The sequence below is a fragment of the Mirounga angustirostris genome, unplaced genomic scaffold, assembly GCF_029215605.1.
Source record: "Mirounga angustirostris isolate CCGP_5_RB_7025 unplaced genomic scaffold, mMirAng1.0.hap1 SCAF_4, whole genome shotgun sequence".
Taxonomy (NCBI): Eukaryota; Metazoa; Chordata; class Mammalia; order Carnivora; family Phocidae; genus Mirounga; species Mirounga angustirostris.
Genome location: NW_026991712.1, coordinates 52565982 through 52589936, shown reverse-complemented (window position 1 = coordinate 52589936; position 23955 = coordinate 52565982). Strand labels below are relative to the sequence as shown.

At 41.0% G+C, this 23955-nt stretch overlaps 1 protein-coding gene across 2 annotated transcripts in view; it reads right to left on the bottom strand.

Moving 5' to 3' along the window:
- The window catches only part of PAG1 (phosphoprotein membrane anchor with glycosphingolipid microdomains 1), a 147154-nt gene that overhangs the window by 57068 nt on the left and 66131 nt on the right, over nucleotides 1-23955 (bottom strand). For both annotated transcript variants that reach the window (XM_054512557.2, XM_045896327.3), the window contains one exon: nucleotides 868-960. The gene's annotated coding sequence lies outside the window, so the exon portion shown is untranslated. The remainder of the gene's footprint in view (nucleotides 1-867; nucleotides 961-23955) is intronic.

Below are 23955 nucleotides of genomic sequence, written 5' to 3'. Positions count from 1 at the left end.
GACTGAGCAGCAACAGGGGAACTTCATAGAAATGACACAGCAATTTGTGTTAAAATATTGGCAGCCAATTCATGAATGCTAAAGCTGACGATGAATTCAGCTGCTTCTGCTAAGCCTTTATTCTCGCTAAGCTCATGATTCATAAAGAAAGCGCCTGGAGTTACTCCTCTGGAACATATAGTATGATGCTGAGATACTGCTCTTTAAGGTCTCTCTCTCCTTTTCTCCTTCTCTCTCTTATTCACATTCTCTCTCTCACACAGATGCTCTCTCCTCCCCCCCACCCCCGAAGAGGCTTTAAGGATATGATTTTCCAAAACAAGAACTTCATGAAGTATTTGTCACCAACCAAGCACAGCCTTACTTAGTAGGTATTTTCACGAGAGGAGAACATGGATTTCTTTAACATCCTCCACATCTGTAAGACTTAGCTGGTGTAAAATATGATTCCGTTTTCTTTCCCTTTGTGACATGGATACAGCACATATTTTATTGTAACTTATAAGGAGAACTGTACCACGCTTTCCCCATAGAAGACAAAAATGCTAGTTTTATAATCAAACCACACTGGCTCGTTTGCATGAATGCCAGACAGAGATTAACACGAAGAAAAAAGTACCGCCTCCCCCTCCTCCCTTTCTCCCACACATTTGTAGTAAGACTCCGGGAGCTCCCGGATCCTGACAGCATTCTCCGGGGAACACATTGAGGCGAGACTGCAGGATGTCTCCACTGTTCTGCTCTCTTCTTTCCCTCCCTCTCTCGCAGCACTCTCGGCTTGTTAGCCCGAACAATCAAGGCTGTGTGAGTACTGCAGTCTGCAAATTCTAATGATGGGCCCCCTTCGCGTACAACAGTACTATTTACCTTGGAGAAATGTTTGTCCAAATAAGTAATCAATGTTCTGGTGGTGGACTCCCTTTGAAATGTTGTGGTGAGAGTCCTTTCTTCCTTCTTGGCCTGTAACCAAAGAGAAAGAAAATTAGGTTAAAAAAAGGCAGATGGATACAGACTGAAAGATACTTGCCCAGTTCGTTATAAAAACGCGAGCAAATTCGAGCCAAACACTGGGCTTTTTATTCCTTCCTGAGCAAAGCAAGCTGCAAAGTCGAGGAAAAACTACAAATAGTAGCAAATAAATAAAAAATGATTTCTAACATAACAGTCAATGTCTGATCAAACACCCATCAATTTACTTGCTCTTTCCATATTTTTCCTCATATTATGATAAATAAATCTATGAGTTAATATTAAAATTCAAGTATCTGTTACCTGAATTTGGGATAAAACAAGTGATGTATTTAAGAGTATTTATGCTTTTTAAAAATTTTTTTTAAAAGATTTTATTTATTTATTTGACAGAGAGATAGGGAGAGAGCACAAGTAGGCAGAGCGGCAGGCAAAGGGAGAGGGAGAAGCAGGCTCCCCGCTGAGTAGGGAGCCCAATGTGGGACTTGATCCCAGGACCCTGGGATCATGACCTGAGCCGAAGGCAGACGCTTAACGACTGAGCCAGCCAGGCGCCCCAGATTCTTTATGCTTTTAAATAAAGTAAGCTGTGATTTAATTATAAGAATGTTTTATTAAAAGGAGCATCTTCAGGGCACCTGGATGGCTCAGTTGGTTAAGCGTCTGACACTTGATTTCAGCTCAGGTCATGATCTCAGGGTGGTGAGATCTGAGATCGAGCCCTATGCATCAGGCTCCCCACTGGGTGTAGAGACTGCTTGAGATTCTCTCTCTCCCTCTCCCTCTGCAACATGCCCCCCACCTCCCACCCTCCGTGCGTGTGTGTGCTGTCTCTCAAATAAATCTTCAGGAAAAAAAAGGAGCATCTTCAGTACCACAGGAACCATGTGACCTAAATGGCATGTAGATCTCCTGATCCCACATTGTTCCTTCATCCACTTCACTGCAGGAACGAGGAAGACGCGCTGAAATGGGAGGGGGGCAGGACAGGGATGCCTTCTCCCTTCATTGCCCTCCTGATTCATCCCATCCATGGTTTTGCTCTAGTTTTGGTGCCCAGCCTTTCCTCCATCCCCCTTTCCTCTCCACGTCTCTCCCCATCTCCTAACAAATATCTCCTGTACTGAACCTGTTTGACGTAAGGCACCATAATAAGTGCAGCGTGGGAGGGAGTAGGGGAGGGTGACGGAATGAATGAATGAATGAGCTTACACCCTAAGGGGAATATCCTAGCTATTAACTAAGATTCAGAACTTCTCAATTATTTTAACAGACTGAGATACAATTCCTGATTTGAATATAAAAAACTGAGTACAACACGAGCCTTCTAGATCTGCATCTAGTGATGTTCTATTATTAGGACCACATATGATCATCTTAGACTATAGGTTGCTTTCTTCCATAGCAGAGTCAGCAGATTATTTATACCATCTCGAGGTACATCTATTGTTTCCCTGACAGTTACCAAGTGAGAAATGGCTCCCTTTTGTTTGCCACTGCATTCAACTATTATTATTTTATTTTCTTTAACAAGCCTAAAAAGACCGGAATAAAATACACAATCATGGGCTGTTTTCTTCTGACCTGACTCAAGGTCTTTCCGCTGTCAATCATGCAAACTAAAAGGGCAGAACCCGCCTTCTCTGGGTGAGGGCTTGACAGACAAGAGCCTTTCCCAAACCACCTTTTGCTCTTTCATTAGATTTTAAAGCAAACCTCCTCCTGAAACCCTGCCATGCAGATATAGTTAGATGTGGATTCCAAATGCAAACATCTCCACTTCCCCATGTCATCATGGTCAGTCCCAGAGAACTCTCCTGAATTTGTTAGAAATAGAAGCAAGATTGGATGACCTAAATCAAACTGCTACAGCAAAAAAAAAAAAAAAAAAAAAAGAATATTTTTCTTAAAATGCCAAATCTTATTAATATGTATTAGAAATAATATGTTTGCAAATGCTTTTTCTATTACTAGGTGGGAGTAAAGAGTCTAATTTGAAAATTGAGCACATAACTTGACAGTTATTCTAAGAACACAGAAGTGCTACATAATTTTGCATTTTCAGAATATGCATTTCATGACAAAAATATTTCAAAGAAACAAAGTAATCAGGACAGTGTGGTACTAGAATAGGATAGACATAAAGATCAATGGACTAGAATGCACCATCCAGAAATAAACCTGTATATTTATGGCCAATTAATTTTTTTTTTAATTTATTTATTTGAGAGAGACAATGAGATAGAGAGAGAGAGCATGAGAGGGGGGAGAGTCAGAGGGAGAAGCAGACTCCCCGCCGAGCAGGGAGCCCGATGCAGGACTCGATCCCGGGACTCCAGGATCATGACCTGAGCCGAAGGCAGTCGCTTAACCAACTGAGCCACCCAGGCGCCCTGGCCAATTAATTTTTGACAAGGGTGTCAAAACTGTTCAACGGGGAAAAATAGTCTTTTCAACAACAACAAAAAATCTACAACTGGATAGCCACATGCAAAAGAATGAAGTTGCATCCTCAATTCAGACCATATAAAAACTGACTCAGAATGAAGAAAAATCTCCATTTAAAAGCTAAAACAAAAAAACCCTCAGAAGAAAGCATAGGGATAAATCTTCATAAACTCAGATTTGGCAGTGGAGTTTTATATGTGACACCAAAAGCACAAGCAACAAAAGAAAAAAATAGATAAATTGGACTTGATCAAAATTAAACACATTCCTGCTTTAAAGGACACTATTAAGAAAGTGACGACAACCCAAAGAATGGGAAAAAATATGAGCAAATCATATCTGATAGAGGACTTTTATCTAGAATATATAAAGAACTTTTATAACTCAATAATAAAAAGACAACCCAATCAAAACTAGGCAAAAGACCTGAACAGACATTTTTCAAAGTAAATATACAATGGCCAATGAGCACATGAAAAGATGCTCAGCATTATTAGTTATCAAGGAAATGCAAACTAAAACCACAATGAGATGAGATACCACTTCATCCCCCGTAAAAGGGCCATAATCAAAAAGTCTACATGGTAACCAGTGTTGGTGAGGACGTGGGGAAATCAGAACCCTCCGTACCCTGCTGAGGGGAATGTAAAATGGTACAGTCACTTTGAAAACAGCCTGGTTCTTCTTCCCAAAGTTAAACAGAGGAGTTATCATTGGACCCAGTAATTCCACTCCTAGGTATGTACCAAGGGAAATGAAAACATACGTTCACACAAAAACTTGTGCATGGATGTTCACAGTGGCATTATTCATAATAGCCCCAAAGTGGAAACAGTACAGATAACCATCAACTGGTGAATAAACACACAAAATGGGGTATATCCATATCAAAGAATATTATGTGGCCAATAAAATGGAATGAAGCACTGACTCATGTTACAACATGGATGAACCTTGAAAATATGCTGAGTGAAAAAAGCTAGTCACACAAAAAGCCAAATACTCTATGATTCCATTTACGTGAAATGTCCAAAATGGGCAGATAGATAGAAACAAAAAGTAGATTAGTGGTTGTTTAGGGCTGCAGGAGATGGGGAGGATAGCTAAGGGGGACAGAGCTGCTTTCTGAGCTATGGACTGTGGGATGGTTGCACAACTCTGTGAATATACTAAACACCATTAAATTGTCCACTTTATTATTTTTTTTAAAGATTTTATTTATTTATCTGACAGAGACACAGCAAGAAGAGGGAACACAAGCAGGGGGAGAGGGAGAAGCAGGCTTCCCGCGGAGCAGGGAGCCCGATGCGGGGCTCGATCCCAGGACCCCGGGATCATGACCTGAGCTGAAGGCAGACGCTTAACGACTGACTCAGGTGCCCCTAAATTGTCCACTTTAAATGGGTGAATTGTATGGCATGGGAATTCTATCTCAATAAAGCCACTACCAAAAATGAACTCCAAGAAATGTGAACATTATAATGTCAGTCATTTTCCAGATCAATTTGAAATAAATATGGCAAACCCAAGTGTAAGTCGGGCTGGAATCACTGTGGGCCAGCTATCGCGTTCGGACTGAGACAATCGGAGCATCATTCTGCATGGACCAAGTGCCCCTTTCAGGTCCCCTTTCACGCTCATAACAATCTCTAAGGGTGGACAGCAGATAGTCACTGCAAATGATGACTGACCCAATCAAATAGAAATCCAATGCTGTCCATATTGCCTTCTTTTTCCACTGAATGGAAGTATAGGACTTGTGAAGCGAGGGGTCTACTCCAATATTCCCCACCCCACCCCCCCACCCCGCATATACTATGTCAGTAGAATGCCAAATTCAGCACTGTGTCTTCCACACCTAGTTCACGGACAGAGTTTTCATTAGGACTGTTAGCAGGTTCTTAACACAGATGATGACATTCGTAAGAAGGCTCAAACAAGTGAATGCTCATAATTCATGATGCATTTTGCCTGCTAACCTGAAGGCTTGTTCTAGCTAAAGCCACTCAGAAAAACTGACACAGAGTTCAGTTTCTGGGCCACTGGGACCCTGAGGGCAGGGTTATGCACCTGACAGATGGCCTGACCCAACCCCCAGCTAGCACTGCTGGGAAGAGGGTGTAGGAAGAAGAATGGGTTTTTTTTTTTCTTTTTTTTTTTTTTTTTAAGTGATGCCTTTAGAGACCCTCTAAGGAAACAGTGATGATGTTGACAGCAGATCCCCTTGCTATCTGGGTAGATAAATACAGGGACTCGGTAGCACAGACTGGAGCAATCCAACTCCAAATTCATGTTTGACTTTTAAAAACTATACTTGGAGGCAGGTTATGCACTCACTGTGAGACTAGAATCATGCTCACTTAAGGATTTTCAAATTTAAAAGAAACTTAAAGGTGATCTACAAATCAACCTCACTTGATACTTGAACCCTTTCTACAATGTCTGTGACCCCCAGGTTATAAGTACAATAACGAAAGGACTTGGTTAAACATGACAGTTAAAAGTACTGAGCACAGAATGAATCACAGTGCCTAATATATAATCATCATTGAATATTTATTCACTGAATGAGTGAGTTAATTTTTAAAAATCAGAGTAGATTCGAGGGTATTGCTATAATAAAGCTGCTCTCTCAGGCAGTGTCTGAAGACAAGGAAAGGAGCAGGACTGCAGGTCCCTCATGATTGGCGTGTGACCGCAGCAACATATCACACATGCAAACACAACCCAAGTAAATACCATCTTTTATCCACGTTGCAATGGAAACAAACCAATAAACAAAACTTAGATCTGCTAATCAAGTCTATGCCAGAATCCCTTCCATAATGAAGGGCTCCCAGAAGGAATTCATTTCTGTCTTTGGCAAGTGCTGTTAGATTTGAGCTGGGGTAAAGAAGGTTCTTTTTCACCCAGTGACTTAGTGGCCTCAACTTCGTTAGAGTCTTGGTTCTAACTTCTAGGACCACACAGAACAAGTCCAATAATTTCCCTATATGGCAGCCTTTCAAATACTCAAAGATAAGTTCCTCTTCTCCTGCCCTTGAGCTTCCCCTTCTTCATTTCAAAGAATAGAGTTCTGGGTACCAGCTACCTTAACTCAAAGAAGCTACGGGCTGGAAGAAGGAGAGAGCTAGGCCTTGGCCAGGCCTGCTCATAAGAGCCCACTCCTGCTACAAAGCCCGACTTAGGGGAGCATCCCAGTAACCAAGCATAACATCCAGTGGACAAGGTAACCCTGATCTGATTTAGGACACAGCACAGTGATGGTGTTAGGGGAATGGGAGTAATAATAGGCTGGTGTCTATTATCATCCTGGCATCTAAGCACAGCTGCAGAACCTGGCCACTGGGCAGTGATTCAGGGTAAGAGCTGCAATTTCTTGAGAAAATCTCCTGGCAAGATCAAGACAGACCACGGTACCCAAAACAGATACTCAGTCCTAGACATTTAGAAGGGAGAGCAAGAGCTAAAACTTACAAGGTCAAGGAGTGAGTACCATGGGAATCTGGAAGTCATTCCTGGGATACGAGGTCCTACACCTGGGTGGCAATAAAGGCCACTTGGGCTGCACCACTGGTCATCCCAGGGGTCAGCACTGGGGCAATACCACTCTCAGCATGGGAGATTACCATTCAACCAACAGTTCAGCCAGCACCGAGCAAGACTGCACTGTGGGCGAGGCATAGAAAGAACACAACTGGTGATGTGTTCCACCACCCTGGGGACTAGGTTTAAACATCTTCAGTGATGTTTCCTGCTCCAGTGAGAACAAGCTCAGCCTTGGGGAGGGCCAGATGATGCATGTGAGAGGGACAAGTGGGGAAGAAACGGGGGAAGCAGAGGAGACATGCTGGGGGCCAACACTTTCGTTTCTTGGTTGTTTTCTTCCAAATGACCAAGCTCAAAGGTACTTCTCCGGATGAAGTAGCACTTGGTCAGTGAGGAAGAGAATAGGACACTTACTTGCGTCAGCAGATACTATAGTCTTCTTTAGAAAACTTGTGATCACAGATGCTTTTTTCACCAACTACATTAATTAGACTGTTGCGATAAATGAAACTCATACTTGACTAAAACAAAATCTAACTTTCTTTCATATATGATGCTGCTAAGCCAAATCTTTCCACCTGCCCTTTTGCAATTTAATGGGTGGTGTGACGGCGAGGTGCTTACGTCAGCCCCACGCCATTTCTGCCTCTTAGATCTGGGTCATTGCGTTAAATGTCAAGATGTTCTTGAATTCTATTTCTCTCCTTTGTTATTACATTAGCCATCTCTCCCAGCTTTGGGCCATGAGTTTGTGCAGCTGTACCCAACAGAGGCCTAATGTCGACTAGGACAGGATTGGGTTCAAATACCAGAAAACTTTCTCTAGGAAGACAGCAGTTTATTCATGGGTTCCCTCTGGATATACACACCAAACCAGTTATTAATCTAGCTAATTACACATACCCCCTATTTGTCCAAATGATAAATGTTAGCAATTTGATACACTTTGGGTATTAAAAACCACAAATGTATCTATAAACTAATGCATGCTATTTCTTATTAATCCAACTGAATACTAGGATAGGTTTAGTAAATTGTCAATATAACGGAGATCAATCTCAAAGCACAGACGTTTCCTTCCATGAAAATTTCAATATTCAGTCCTTCACCATAATCATGCAGGAAAATAATACCGAATATGCTGAATGGTATAGCAATCAAAAGGGTAGCTAAAGCCAATGTATCTGGGCTACGGATGTCCTGAACAATTCTGGAAAACTGTAATTTACGACGGATGCTTCTTCCTCCCTCATCCCAGAATTCTTGACTTCCTGGGCTGCACTTCTCCCCTCGCTAAGCCCCCTTGTGTTTTCTGGCCATTTTTTCTTGCCGGCTTTCCCAGCTGTGCTTCCTACCTCTTCCACCCCCCACCCCCCCAGCTGCTTTAGCTCACATTTGCAGCCTTCCTGGGGTTCTCAGTGTGAACGGTTCTAGTTTTCATGCCATCTGATGTCTCCTGCCCCATTTCTCACACGTTCTAACAGCTGAAATCCTTGATGTATGCAAAGCAACAGTCCATTTAGAAAAGAGTATTTTCAGGGAGTTAATTTTCTTGACTGAGAACAGAAAAAAGAAGTTCAGAGGAGCCAGAGAGAGGCCACTATGAAGAGAAGATGAAAGCCAAAAAAAAAAAAAAAATACCCCAAATTTTTAGGCATCAAAAAGATGTAAGTATGACAACTGGGAAAATAATTCCTTCTGAAAATCCTCTTAAATAGTGTGGCTTAATAAAAATAATCCCCTTTCCAAGGAGAACATATTTTTCTTGAATTCTGGGGAGCTGATGATAAAAATCCTTTAAGTATGTATCCTCATACTATCTACAATATACAGGACCCAGGTAAGCATAGATACCGTTATAATATACACACTGAGTTATTAACAAATGACATTTTAATAGCAAAAACCTTTTTGTAAGAATGTTACCTGGAAAGAGACCTAAAATGACACTATTTCCTATAAGCCCTATCTGTAAGCATGCATCCCAAGCAAGGCTTGGATTTGAATTCCTTGCAGTTTCAATCTTAACAGAGAAAAAAATCGAAATGACCAAAGTGCTCAGCAGGAAAAAAAAAATCCTTTCTTCCTGGCAAAAGATAGAATAGTTTACAATATGCAAATTCAATGTATTTGAAGGAAAGTTACATGCTTCTCAGACATCTAAACATAAAGCAAGGTAGCACAAACACTAACAATAAAAAGATCAGCTTTGGAACTTAAATGTTGCTTTAGTGAACAGAAAATATACAAATTGATTCCTCTACTTACTAGTTAATGAATTAGTAGTAAAATAAATATTTAAAAACATCCTCGTTTAGGCAGTGTAAATAAACACGGAGTAATAAACAGGGCAATCAGGGGTACCTGGGTGGCTCAGCTGGTTAAGCTTCTGACTCTTGGTTTCAGCTCAGGTCATGATCTCAGGTTCATGATCTCAGGGTCCTAAGATCGAGCTCCACTTCAGGCTCCCTGCTCAGTGGGGAGTCTGCTTGAGGTTATCGCTCTCCCTCTTCCCCTCCCACCCCATGCCTGCTCTAAGTAAACAAATAAATCTTTAAATAAACAAACAGGGCAATTAGGTCATTCATTCATTCATTCCCTTACTCACCTTTCAGTGTTACTTCCTTGCTAAAAACAAAAAGTAAACACTACTCCAGTCCCTTCCACTCTATTTTATCTGGGACGCTGTCTTTTGGACCGGAACTTAAGCTGCCATTCATAGAGCCTATAGCTTTGGCTTGTGTCTCCTGGTGGGGAACTAACTGGGCAGCCACTCGGCACACCTCCCTGTCTAACACAGAGCCTCAGGTGAGCCTTTAGACATTTCCCAGCGAGCGATCATTTCTGTTTTCTCTAGTCTTGGGATCACCAAGGGATAGTGGGGGCTGGAAGGTCCCTGATCACTGAGCTTTCCCCGGAGTTGTCTGCATGGGTGTGTATGTATGGGGTGGGGGTAGGGGTACCTTCCCCAGGAAGCTGGGAAAGGTGTGGGGGTCAAACATTAACTTGAAGTTTGCCCAAGTATGCTTTTGAGAAATCCCCAAATTCATAGAAATCTACTCACTGTTACAAGTCCCAGCTGCAGACTGTGGAGTAAGCTCAGGACAGAAAGAGCACCCCCCCCTCCCCAACCCCTCCTGCTGAAGGTTCTGAGGAACTGGCTGTGTTGTTTGGACTGGCCTGAGGCAATAGCTCTGCCTGTGGGGTCAAAAAAGGGGGATACATCCAAGCTCGGGTTGTTTTCCTGGCAGCTTTCCACATTATTAAAGATTGGTGTCTATAGAGTAAATGAGTTTTGGAGGAATATGTAGGAGTGTGTGTGTGTGTGTGTGTGTGTGCACGCACTGGGGGTGGGTAGGCTGGCATTCTGTATATGGACCTTACGTCCCAAGTAATTCCATAGTGCCCCCTTCTTTCTATATATGTATATACATGTGTATTACACTCTATGTATCTATATCCATCTCTATATATGAATATAAATGGAACATGTATTTTATATATACACACTCATACACATTTGACCTCTTCAACCTGAGACTTTTAACACTGCCTATGGATTTCACACCAGAACGGTGCCACAAAGATCATACTCTTGTGGCCATTCTCTTATGAACTAAGGCTAGTTTTATGAAATGCTATCATACGTATGACATTTCAGTCTGATGGAAAACAACTACTAAATGACCAAAGTTGAACTTTAGAGAAATTCTGAGACATACAGTGAGATGTAATGCTCAGTATCCCAGAGAAAGTCAAGGAGATTCATTTGAATGGAAATAATGCATGACTAGGTAATGTATTGTCAATGCTCAGTAAATATTCGCTCTTGTGATTTGTAAGACGTGGTGTGTTCAGCAGAACTGAAGGTATCATGATGGACTCTAGCCTACTGAGTTGCATCTTCTCCACAGGGTGGCTACATTTGGCATACTGACTGCACATGGCATGTGTGAGGACATGACTATGTGCTACCTTTTTGAGCCTGTTATGGGTTGAATTCTGTCTTCCCCAAAATTCCTATGTCAAAGTCTGATGAATGTAATAACCTTCCCTGGAAATGGGATCATTACAGATATAATGAATGAAGTCAGAATGGAAAAGAGTGGGCCCCTGATCTAATACGATTAGTGTCCTTATGAAAGGGGGGGAAATTTGGATACAGAGAAATGTATATAGGGAAAATGCCCTGTGAAGGTAGGAATTTATGCAGCCACAGTCCAAGGACATACCAGCAGCTAAAAGAGAGGTCGGGAACAGACAGATTTTCCTTGCACCTTCAGAAGGAGAACACCTTGCTAACACCTCCATCTTATACTTCTAGCCTCCAGAACTGTGAGATGATAAATTTCCGACATTTAATCCACCCATATATAAAGCACCTTTATATATGGTGGTGCTTTATTATAGCAACCCTAGGACGCCAATACGAGCCAGTGCATGGAAAAATGGTCACGTTCTCTAACATTGGAGTCCTGACTTAAAGGCACAGAGAGGACGGTGAGCAAGGCAAGGGTCATTACTCTGCATTTCTCCTATCAAGAAAGAAGGTTTACACATCAACCAGCTGCTATCCTGGAGATGTTTCTTAATTATATAAATTCAAGTGAACACTGAAATAACAGGGAGGTTCACATAATTCACGAATTCGTGATACAATCTCAAAGAGGGAATTTGTATTTTTAAACACTGTTTTCAGTAATTGATTAAGGGAATAATTACCAAAACAACATGACATTGAATTAAAGAGAAAACTTTCAATAATCTTTTTTTTTCTTTAATTGTGAGGAAAGTTTTGAAAGGACGCCTTAAGAATTTGGACTGATCAAAGCTTCTAAGGAATTTTTTACTTTATTGGGACATATTATATTTAGATTAACAGATCATTTCATTTTTTCTCCGACTCCTCCTCTTGCTTAATTTATGCTCTTCTTGGTCATTGAAAAGTCACTCAAAATTCAGGCTTAAAAGTCTGCTCTGGTTCCCCTTCCAGGGTTCTACTGTTCAGCACTTGTGCCTATTTCAGAGTTGGACTAATATTATTTTAGAGTTAAAACCAAACCCGCAGTATTTCAGCTCAACTCATTTTAAATTTTTTTTTAAAGATTTTATTTATTTATTTGAGAGGGAGAATGAGATAGAGAGCATGAGAGGGGGAAGGGTCAGAGGGAGAAGCAGACTCCCCGCCGAGCAGGGAGCCCGATGCAGGACTCGATCCCGGGACTCCAGGATCATGACCTGAGCCGAAGGCAGTCGCTTAACCAACTGAGCCACCCAGGCGCCCCTCAGCTCAACTCATTTTAGCAATAAGGAAACCAGGGCCCAGCTGTGATGACACAGCTCTTTAGGGTCTGAGCCGTGAACAGAACCCAGGCCACTTTTCCTTTGTTACCTTGTGCTCTATAGCGGGGGCTTCACCACGTGTCACGTATGCGACCTGTGTGTGTTCTCTCTGACCCGCTGATTTGGCTTCAGAGTTGGTGCCTTTTTTTTTTTTTTTTTAAATATCATCCAAAGATTCTGCTACGCTGCCCTACCCAGAACAGGTATACCAAAATGCCTATTTAAATATGTACTATTTATGATATAGCTAAGTTTCTATAATAAGATACTAGCATCTCATAGTACATGACTGTCCTTGAGCATACTGTTATTTTTTTAAGTCTCTTCATTTACTATCTAGGACATATTTTCATGAAACTGCCCGTATAACTAACTGGCATGATGTATAACCCAGGTTTTATTTTCTTCATTGTTTTGATTTCCAGACTAATGGCATTTTACGTGAGCCACAGGATCTGGGCTCTGCTATTGTGGCCCTTTGTCTGGTCAAAGAAGGAACACAAGCCCATCTAACTGATCAAGTGAAAAGGGAAGGGGAAAGGGAAGAAAAAAATGAGAGAAAAGGAGAAAAAAACCCAGGCTTTAAAGATGTGAACTCCCTTGGACAAAGACACAATTTCTATTATAGTTGGTAAAAATCACCAGAAAACAAATGCTCCCGGAGGTTGTATCCTAGCATATAACACAGAAAGAGCTAAGAGCAATTTCCATATCAATCTGCCCAAATGGAGAAACTGGTGTCACCTAGGAGCCTAGAAAGAACAAAAACATCCCCTAAATCTAACTGTGAGAGCCAGAAGCAAGAAATACAGAAGCAGCTTCCTCACCGAAGAATTACATTTTTTTTTGTCTGCCATCAACAGGTGTTGCCATGGTAACTATCCTGTAGTTAAGAAATAGTGGAGGTAAGGAAATCTATACAAAACCACCGGAGAGGAAAGAATAAGATGTGCTGTAGCAAAACTAGCCTCAGACCTAATAGAGTGAGCAACCAGAGACTTGCTCTGCCATTTGTCAGATCTTTACGTTGTTTGAAAGGCACGCTGCAGGGGAGAAGGGGTCTCAGCCCAGGAGCTGGGTCCTTGGAGGAGCCAGGCAACTCTCAGTGGGGAGGCTGTTGTGGCCCTCAATTTATTTCAGGTGCTAATTTCCATTTCCATTCCCATGTGTACATTGTAGCTTTTTGATGACTTTGAGGGGAAGACTGCCGCTGAGTAGTGTCATGTCTGGAAACTTCTAAAAAGTGAACATTAATTAGTGAATGACTTTCTTACTAGACTTCTCCCTCTTGCAGGTAATCTATGTAGTGGTAACTTCTCTGCTTTCTCCCTTCCAGATGGAGAAGCTGGGTTTGCACGCTATAAATTAGTGAAACAGTTAACAGCTATTTCTTCATCTGAACAAGTATCACCAATATCTGTGGCCCCAGTACCAGGAAATACCTCAGAGCCTGGCTAAAACAGAACCCATTTCTACGGTCCTTCTTTCACTGCTCACAGCTTATGATTGTACCCCATGTGTTTAGCATCATGAATGATGAAACAATTATTTCTGGAATTAAATTCTACATTTTTATTTTGTAAACTATTGTTGGTTAGCCCCTGCAGAAGGGCACAATCTATCCCCTTCTTCTTACCAAGGTTTTTGTTGTCCAAAAGACCACTCCACTCAATAAATGACATGAATTAATATACGTTGTTAACTTCTATGATTCTTCAAAGTTAGGACGGCTGACAACACAAGTTTTTGAAAGATAACATCTGAAAGGCTTAGCCTGAGAGAGAAATCAGTGTGGTATCAGGGATGTCAGACATTAGAGTGTTAGAAAAGACAGCTGAGATGTTGGCAGATACGCTCTGAGACCTAACTACCTCTCTTGCCCATTTCTGAGACTCAGTGCTCCTTCCCATAAAGAGATGGAAGCATTTCCCCCTTCAAAGAGTTATGAGGCTTCCATGAAATAATGCAGATGAAAGTGTTTTGTTCATAAACAATAAATAAGAGCAGATGTTGGAAATTCTATTGTCACTTGTTTTTCAAGCTTTCTGCTGTGTTAATATTACCTATCACATTTTTGGTAGGCCACACAATTTTCACATCATGTTTTTGGCAGAAGATCTCTTCATCTGGAGGTGCTTATCTGATTTGGATGTCACTGTCTTCTATTAGTTCCTTTTCTTTTCACCTTGTTTTCAGCCTGGCAGGTTTGTATCACGGACGTGGGTGGGTGTGTGGGGCATGCAAGACAGGAAGGGGTAAAGGAGGGAAGAGAGAAAGGAAGGAAAAGTGAGAGGAACAAATGAGTTAAAGGGGAAAGTTTTCCATCCCATTCCACAGATATGCACCATCCCTGAGACTGTTATTTTATCTGCAATCTGTAGACAGTTAGCACTAAGTTACTGGCAGCTTTATACACTCTTCAGAAGTAATTCTGGGGATGACACTAATTTCTGCAACCAACTCTCAGCTCATGGTGCTCTGCTTTTCCGTGCTCATATGAAGGACCTTGCCGACTAGCTGAAAATGCAGAAATCCTACTTCTCAAACTGTAACCCCCAGATCTTTCTTACAGTAAGATACATACCTTCATTTTTTTTTTTTTTTTTTTTTTTTTTTAGAGCAGGGGAAAGGCAGAGGGAGAGACAGAATCTGAAGCAGGCTCCATGCCCAGTGCAGAGCCTGACTCGGGGCTCAACCTCATGACCCTGAGGTCATGACTTGAGCTGAAATCAAGAGTCAGACGCTCAACTGACTGAGCTACACAGGAGCCCCCTACATACCTTCTTTTTTGTTTGCTTGTTTTATTTAAAAAAAAAAAAAAAGAGCTCTCTCCTTAAAATGTTGCCCTTGGGGCGCCTGGGTGGCTCAGTTGGTTAAGCGTCTGCCTTCAGCTTAGGTCATGATCTCCAGGTCCTGGGATCAAGCCCCACACTGGGCTCCCTGCTCAGCGGGGAGCATGCTTCTCCCACTCCCTCTGCTGCTCCCCCTGCTTGTGCTCTTTCTCTCTCTCAAATAAATAAAAAATCTTTAAAAAAATAAAAACAAAATGTTGCCCTTTTATTTCTGAGGGGTTTTGAATTTATCCTCCCCATTTCATCCATTCCATTCTATTCCTCACTTTTTCCTTTCCCTTCCCACCTGCTGTTCAGCACATTCACCTACTAGCCAAATCTCATAGGTTCTACATCCCTAAATGTTTGTTACAGTTAATTTTCAGTTTTGTTATAATACATGCTGACTGAAAACATTCGCAGAATACAGAAAGACCTATTATGAAAAGTGAAAGTTCCTTTTCACCTTATTGCCCCAATCCCATTTCCTTCCCTAAAGGAATCAAACTTAGAGTTGAGTAAAACACTTAAAAAGATGTGGGAAGATATAAAAATCTAAAGGGCTTTTCTTTCTTTGTTACATATTTGGTAATACACTAGGAATTGTTCAACAGTTTCATTGTACTCATTTGCTGGATGTTAGAGACTTTTCCATGTTAGCACATAGAGTTATCTAATTCCTTTTATTTTATTTATTTTTTTAAAGATTTTATTTATTTATTTGAGAGAGAGAGAATGAGACACAAAGAGCACAAGAGGGAAGAGGGCAGAGGGAGAAGCAGACCCCCTGCTGAGCAGGGAGCCTGATGCGGGACTCGATCCCGGGACTCCAGGATCATAACCTGAGCCGAAGGCAGTCGCTTAACCAACTGAGCCACCCAGGCGCCCTATCTCATTCCTTTTAATAACTACAGAACATCCAAAGGTATGAAGATACTATATTTGGGCCAATGGATATTTAAATGTTTTTGGTATTCCACAATTAGAAACAATGTTATATGATTGTTCTTGCATATATATCTCTGGATGAGTGAGGTATGGATAGGATAGATTTCCAGATATGGAACTGATGGGCATGTGCACTTTTCATTTCATTCTCCGTCTCCTCACTGACCTAAAGCCAATGTTGTATTAATATATTGTCTACGAGCCTATAAAAGAGAATGCACTTCTCTGTTCTGTTGGGTTTCACCGCCAATCAGATTAATTCCTTTTAATGCCTTCTGGGATTCTTGAGTATCTTTGCCTGCTGATGGTATGTCTGGCCTGGCTTTCCAGTGCTGCTGTGGATCTGTGGATCTCTCTTTTTTTTTTTTTTAATTTGATGAGTGAAGAATAAAGTAACACCTTATTATCTTGGTCAGGCATACAAGATCCATAAGACTTCTTGCCTGGACAAGGCCAACAGGTTCCTAACTTTTCCTGAGTACTCTGTATTCATCCTCCACAGCTGACCAAGTGACTTACTAAAATGCAGATATAATTACTCAACTCCTTTGCTTCAATTCCTTCTGTCGCACCCTAATGCTTGGTGGGTGTTACGGGCTGCATTTTCTCTCCTAAAAAGTGTATGTTGATGTCCTAACCTCCTGTACCTCATAACAGGACCTCATTTGGAAATAGGGCCCTTACAGAGGTAATCAAGATAAAATGAGGCCATGAAGGCGGGCCCTATTCCAATATGACCGGTGTCCTTATATAAAGGGGAAATTTGGACACAGAGACAGACGTGCACGGGGGGAAAACACCATGAAGAAGCTCAGGAAACCCACCACCTGAGGACAGCAGCAGAGAGGGGAACCATGCTGACCCAAGCCAAAGAATGTCTGGGGCGACCAGAACAAAAACAGGCAAGGAAAGATCTTTCCCCTACAGGTTTCAAAGGGAGCGTGAACCTGCCAACACATTGATTTGAAATTCTAGCCTCTAGAAACGTGAGATGATAAATTTTTGTGGTTCTAAGTCCCCCAAATCGTAGCGCTTTGTTATAGCAGCTACAGGAAATTAATATCGTGGGTAAAGTACGACCTCTTCGGCTCTCACCTAGCACCTTCCCTGCAGGGGCTCACTGCCCTCATGATCTTCCTCCCCAACTTTCCTGGGAACAACACCTTACTGCCAGATGTGCTCATGTCCAAAGGCTCCAGGAGGCTTCCTACCTCCTTGCTTCTGAACACCCTGTTCCCTCGACCCACACCCCCTTCCCCATGCTTGCATGCACTGCACGCGTGCCTTCACTGACCTCCCAGAGCCACCTCCTTCAGGAGCTGTTTCAGACATCCTGTTTCCCCGCCAGGCTTCCCAGGCATAAATGACTATCCTGGGAGTACCCTCTGTGCTGTATTTGGAGGATTCCAATGTTATTTTGTACCTACTTGTTTATACACCTCCATCCCTCTTTTCTATGCTATGAGCTCCTTGAGGGTAGACCCATTACCTTAGCAAAGTCCCCACACAGAGGATGTCCAAAATGGGATTTTTCTGGGTAAACAGTGCACACTGCCATGAACTCTAAGCAATGTGTCCTAAACTTTATCCTGTTAAACATGTCTTGTGTAAAGAAGTGGAGTAGAGTAGGTCAGGGCTGCTGACTGTACATGGCTGATGCACACAACTGAAAAGGGCTGGAGTCCTTTTCCATATACTGACTATGTGACTGCTTTCTAGCTTGTTATTATTTTTGATGAGATTCATTCTTCTGATCAGTCACACTTAGAAACTTCAGCTGATGCTTCCTTCATTAGAGTGGTTCATTAGAGACAGAAAGTAGATCAGTGGTTGCCTAGGGCTGGGGGGAGTGTGGAAGATGGGGAGATTATATGACAGCTAAGGAATGAGGAGTTTCCTTTCAGAGTTATATGAATGCTCTAAAGTTGATTAGGATAATGGTTGCAAAACCCCGAACATATTGAAAGCCACTGAACCATATAGTTTAAACAAGTGAATTGTAGGACATGTGAATTTTAACTCAATAAAGCGGTTTAAAAAAAAAAAAAAAGCATGATACAGTTAATTCAATCCAGTCCATAAGAATTGTCATTAAAACAAGTCAACTCTTTAGTTGCCAAACATTCACATAGATTAAAATAAATAAATAAATAAATCCTCTGCACTGATGAAAAAGAAAACAAACAAAAACCATATCCTGTAATGTTTGCAGCATCCTAAAGAAGACATGACGGCCACCAGGCCATTTCACATCAGGCCCATGTACTCCGTGGACTCGGACCATCCTATGGCCGAGATGTAGTAACTTAATTAGACCTCAGAACTTTTCCTTTGTCTTCAAGCATTCAATTCTCTCTTCTTTCTCTTTGTGCCATAGTAGAGATGTATTTAGTTCAATAAATACAAGAGCAAGGAGGGAACTAAGATAAAATGATAAATGATAGCCAAGAAGGGGAATTACAAAAATCCTCCAAGCTGTAGATAGTGGAGGGAAAAATCAGTTATATGGTGAATCCAATTACCTCTGGGGTAAGTCAAGACAGGAACATTTGTCACAGTGTCAGACAAAAGACACGGTATCTTTAACACTTGCCAAACCATTCAAGAAGTTTCCTGAATAAACAAGGCAAAGAATGACAAAAAGTAGACAACATGGGGCTTATTCATATACTGTTTGTATTCGCCACCTATAATGCAAATGCCTGTCACATTTCCCCAGTGAAATTTCAAACCCCTTGAAGACAGAGAAAGTAGTTAATGGGTGCTCTCTGCTCCCACCATTCCACACCCAGAGCATTCAGCCAAGAGTTAGCAAGTGCTTACAAGGTACAGAAAACAGTCATCTCAGAATCTCATTGCACTGAAGAGATTTTTTTTTCCTTTTCAAAAGTAACAGTGTTTTGGAGCAAACATGATTTATCACATGGAACAACAAAGCCTATGTAATAAATGATTCCATAATGGATTGTTACCATTCTCTGAAGCCCCATGTCTAAGGATTTTATTTTGGAGAAATGTACACTCTAAAAAAAGCCTTCAAAATCAATAGGCTGTTGGCTCATGAACATATTTGAGCATGACTCAATGAGCAGGATTCCACTGGATCCACCTGGATTGACACATAGTACAAGTCCAGGTTTGAAAACTGACTTAGAACTCTATTTTAGAGGTAGCTTTTCATGTAACCACAAAGATGCTAATCATAGAAAGGGAGGGAGTCATTTGCTCTGTAACATGTCCTTATATAGGTCATACACTCCAAAAATGAGACTCTTAGCAACTGAAATCTGATGATGATTTGTCACCAAGTTCAATACCTATTTGGAAAGCATACAATTACATGTAATTAGCTAAGGTAAGTTATGGAGAGAACCATGCAAATATATGAAAAAACTTCTCAATGTGCTAGGATGCAATCAAGAAAACAACAACAACAACAACAAACCATCTCTCACACACATTCACAGAGAAATACTCTGTGCCACTTCTGAAGAAGGTTCCTTAGCTAAGGACGGAGCTCCTCAATTCTTAGGACTTCCCAGCCCTCTGTCACCTCCTCTCCAAACAAGCCCACCTTCCCCTGCCTGTGCCATCCCACAATATTCTACCCCCTTCCTCCTGACTTCTTAGCGCCAAGTCCTGAAGGTCCTTCTTTGTATGGCACAGGTACTCTTTTCCTTCCGTCCTTTGGTTCTGCTCAGTTCCTTTGGCATCAGGTATTACCTGTCCTCTATTAGGAGTGAATCCATTCTCTACAACACAGTTCAAGCAGGTAACACTGCTGGGTCTTTCCTGGAGCTTTCTACCTCTCCACTTCATGAGGGGAAGGGGCAGTGACTTCTCTAAGGGGTGATTGGAGGAAGCACGAATGAGGTACCCCAGGCTCAGCAACCCCCTTCTTCCTCTAGGGAGTGGGGCTGCCCTCTGGGTAGATGTGGTTTCCTCTGATCTTCATGCCAGAGTGTGAGGAGCTCCTTTGGGCCCACAGAGAGGCCTGTTGGGGCTCGGGATCAACAGATAAACCCTGCACTCCAACCTGACCTTTACTAGTAATAAAGGTGATAAGTCTTAGATGCCAATGATTTTATCTTATCTCTTAATTTTTTTTTTTCCCAGAACTTGGGAGGGTCTGACAGGTGTCACTATTGTGGTTTTTACCGAAGGCTCCAGCATCATTCATATATGTAAGTATACATACTGATTAGATAGCTTAAAAAATTGATGTGAGATTGTGTCCCATATCGCTACCTGGACATAATTTTGGGTCGTGTCTCATAAGTCTCTGGCTTCACCACAATGCCCAATGTACAGTAAAAATATGCTCAGATGGGTTCAATCATGAATACATCATCCAATTAAGGATACAGAGAAGATTAAAAACAAAACCTAGGACTACAATACTTGTGAGTCCAGCTAATGCTTAGGACTTTATTAATGCATTTTTGGTATCACTTAGCAGTGTTAAGCATAAAGTTAATATAAGCACGGTGAATATAAAATTAATATATGCTAAATACTGTGATCCTACAGAGTAAATTTAACTGCACACAGAGCAAGAAGAAAGAATAAAAGATAAGGTGTATACTGATTTTCTTCATCAAAACCCATAAGATCTCTTCAACAAAACCCTGTCATTGAATTTACAGCACATCTAAGAGTAAATTTTATGTGATATATATCCAAATCTAATTTCTAAAACAGTAATGGTAATCCATCATAAGCCAAATTTTCATTGACCTACACCTTACACCTTCATGCTATACATTACATTACCTCACTCTTACGTAAAAAGCCTCACATATACACAAAAAGCTACCAATGTGCCATGTTTTTTGGGAAATAATGATTTGGTTGTCTAAGGGTATGTTTTTGAGTGTCCCTCCATGAAAAAACAAAAGCAAATTAAATACATAAGTGATTACAATTATGTCAAAATAAACACAGTATTTCAATAAAACTTTAGAGGTCAATTAATGTGATAAATTACTAATTTCTCTTCAATTTTATTTTTGGCACACGATCTGGTTTGTTTTTTTTTTTTTTACTGAAATATGCTTTTATGGAATGCTAACCGGATGCTAGAACTAACAAACATACGGTACTAAGAAGCAGTCTTGAAACACAATAATGCTGATAATGACTACTTACAGAAAACGCTGTCCAGTTTTCAAAGACATGTCACACATTTTTCCTTTGACTCTCACAGTATCCCCTCAAAACAACAGAGTAAATATCATCATACCCGCTTTACAAACGGGGAAACTGAGGTTCAGAGAGGTTTGGTGATATTCCTAAGGACTGGCAGGGTTGGTACTCCATTTCAGATTGCTGACCCCCATTTGGAGATTCAATAGTTATTGAGCACCTATTGTGTAATAAACCCCACGTTAATGCTGGGTTAGAGATGGTCCCTGTCCTCTCCCCCTGGTCATCCTAATTGACACGGGACCAGTCATCAACATGCATATGGCACGTTCAATGTACTATTTTAATTTTATATATGGATAAAAACAAAAATAAGTTTGCAAATATTTTTCCTGTAAGAGCAAAGCTAGGGAAGACTGCTTTAAAATTAATATAACTTAATCATTTACTTTAGAAAATTAAAAACATGTTTCATTGTTACTCCTCAATGCTCAAATTCAAATGATAGTGTTTCAATTAAAATTGAGACTGCAAATTAAAAATATCCTTTGGCATTTTTCAATGAAGCATTTAATCTTCTATCAAATGGATGAGAATTTAATCACATAAATTAGTCTACCTCATTCATGTACCAAAATGTCAAAACGTATCTAATGATACAAACTTAGATTTACACAGTCACAGTGATGAGAATGTCGCTGGAGAAGACCCTTTCTGAAGCTCAGGTCTGGGACTTTACATATCTAAAATCAAAGACAGGCGCCAGCACCATGCTGTAGCTCTTGAGCCACAATTTCAATGGGAGGTTGCCTCTTCATGAGGGCAGTTGTCATAAAATGTCAAAATATGAGAAAGAAGACCCATGGTTCATCCTGAAAGGAAAAGGAATAGCACCCCTGTTGCTTTTTATCTATCTTTGCCCATAAATTAATCAATGAGTCGTAAATCCATTTGGATTTCAGGCAGGTTTCCCTCCAGGTAGGAATAAAGACAATCATGATGTAGAGAAACCCAATGAAGCAATGGAAAAAGAAAAGTAGGTGACTGAGTCAATCAGCCAGTGAGGTGACCCCACAATCATAGCCTCAATCTTGCTGAGAAGCTGGCAGAACACAGTAGAACATGTGTTCATTACAAAGGAAACACAAACCCCCACCTCGCCCCTCCAGGGGTTATCAATCTTCTGGAATTGAACAAGTAGAGAGGGGCGCCAAAGTGTGTTTTATGGGTCCATCCCCTTCTACCACCTTCTTCCTCTAGAGGATTGTAACTCTATATTTGCCTTATACCTTTCTTGTCTTGAGACAAAGTCCATCTATGTTTTAAAAAAACTATTAATAAATGCAGCATTCTATCTTAGGTAGTGCATATTTCCCTGTCCATCTGTAAACTGTCTCTGATAATGTCTGAATGCTGGGGTAGATCACTGTGATGCCAACATTATTACAAGCCCACGTTAAGTATCCTGCACAGCGCCCGAGGGCATGGCTCTCTTCTGTAAAATGAACATGCCGCACTCGAGTCCTTGTTAGATGTGATAAGACGAAAGGAAAAATGAGGACACACAGAAGTCCTAATTTATATACATCACTGTCAGCTGCCCTTTAAAGACTACTTAAGCTTTTCTAGACCAGGAGGTCCCAAATTGTCAAATAAATTGCTATAGCATGATACATCTATTTACGTATTTCTCTATTTGTGTTGGATTAATTAAAAATCTAAATCTTCTCTTCAACCTTCCCACCTTCTTTGGCTTATTGTACCTATACCAGATTTTGGCAACCTGGAAAAAGAGGACTCATTTACAAAATAATTTCATTCCAAGAGTTCCTCTTCAAACCTGTCATTAGGAACACGGAATGCACGTTCTCATTAGAATGAGCAAATGAAGGTTATTACATGCTTAAGACAATCATAATTTTTATAAAGTTAAGCAACTTTGTGGAAAATAAAGAAACCAGTGAACATTAAAACCCTACTTATTGTATTCTGAAGTTTCCTTTGGTCTCTAATTTTATAGAAATATCTACAAAGTTGCCATTAGCAAAGAAACACCATAATGACCATTTTCAGTTATTATATCAGATATGCATTTCCGTGTTTCAAAACAGCCTGCATAAGCCATTTTTATTTTATTTTTAAAAAGATTTTATTTATTCATTTAACAGAGAGCACAAGCAGGGTGAGCAGCAGGCAGAGGGAGAGGGAGAAGCAGACTCCCCGCTGAGCAGGAAGCCCGACGCAGGGCTCGATCCCAGGACCCTGGGATCATGACCTGAGCCGAAGGCAGTTGCTTAACCCACTGAGCCACCCAGGAGCCCTTGCATATATCATTTAAAAAACTATAAAATATTATCTATTTTTATATCCTTAGTCACGTCCTCATTGTTGAGGCAAGTTATCTCCCACGTCTTCATTTAAAAAAAAAAAGTGCTGTTATGAATATCTGCATGACTTTTGCACATTTTTCTCAATGACATGGAGTCATGATCTTATATGATGGAAAATACAGCCCCAGAGAAGACCATTTATAAGACTGAGACTGCTCTTCCTTCCCTCAGCTAACTAGAGCACCTGTGAGTGACAAGGCCGACATGAGAAACCCGAACAGAGATGATCTAGAATTAACAAGGGCAATGCCTCAAATACAGTTGTGGATGTTCTTACCCTTCTTGTCGTCACTGTAACATCAACAACCACTACCACCACAATATCCTGAGCA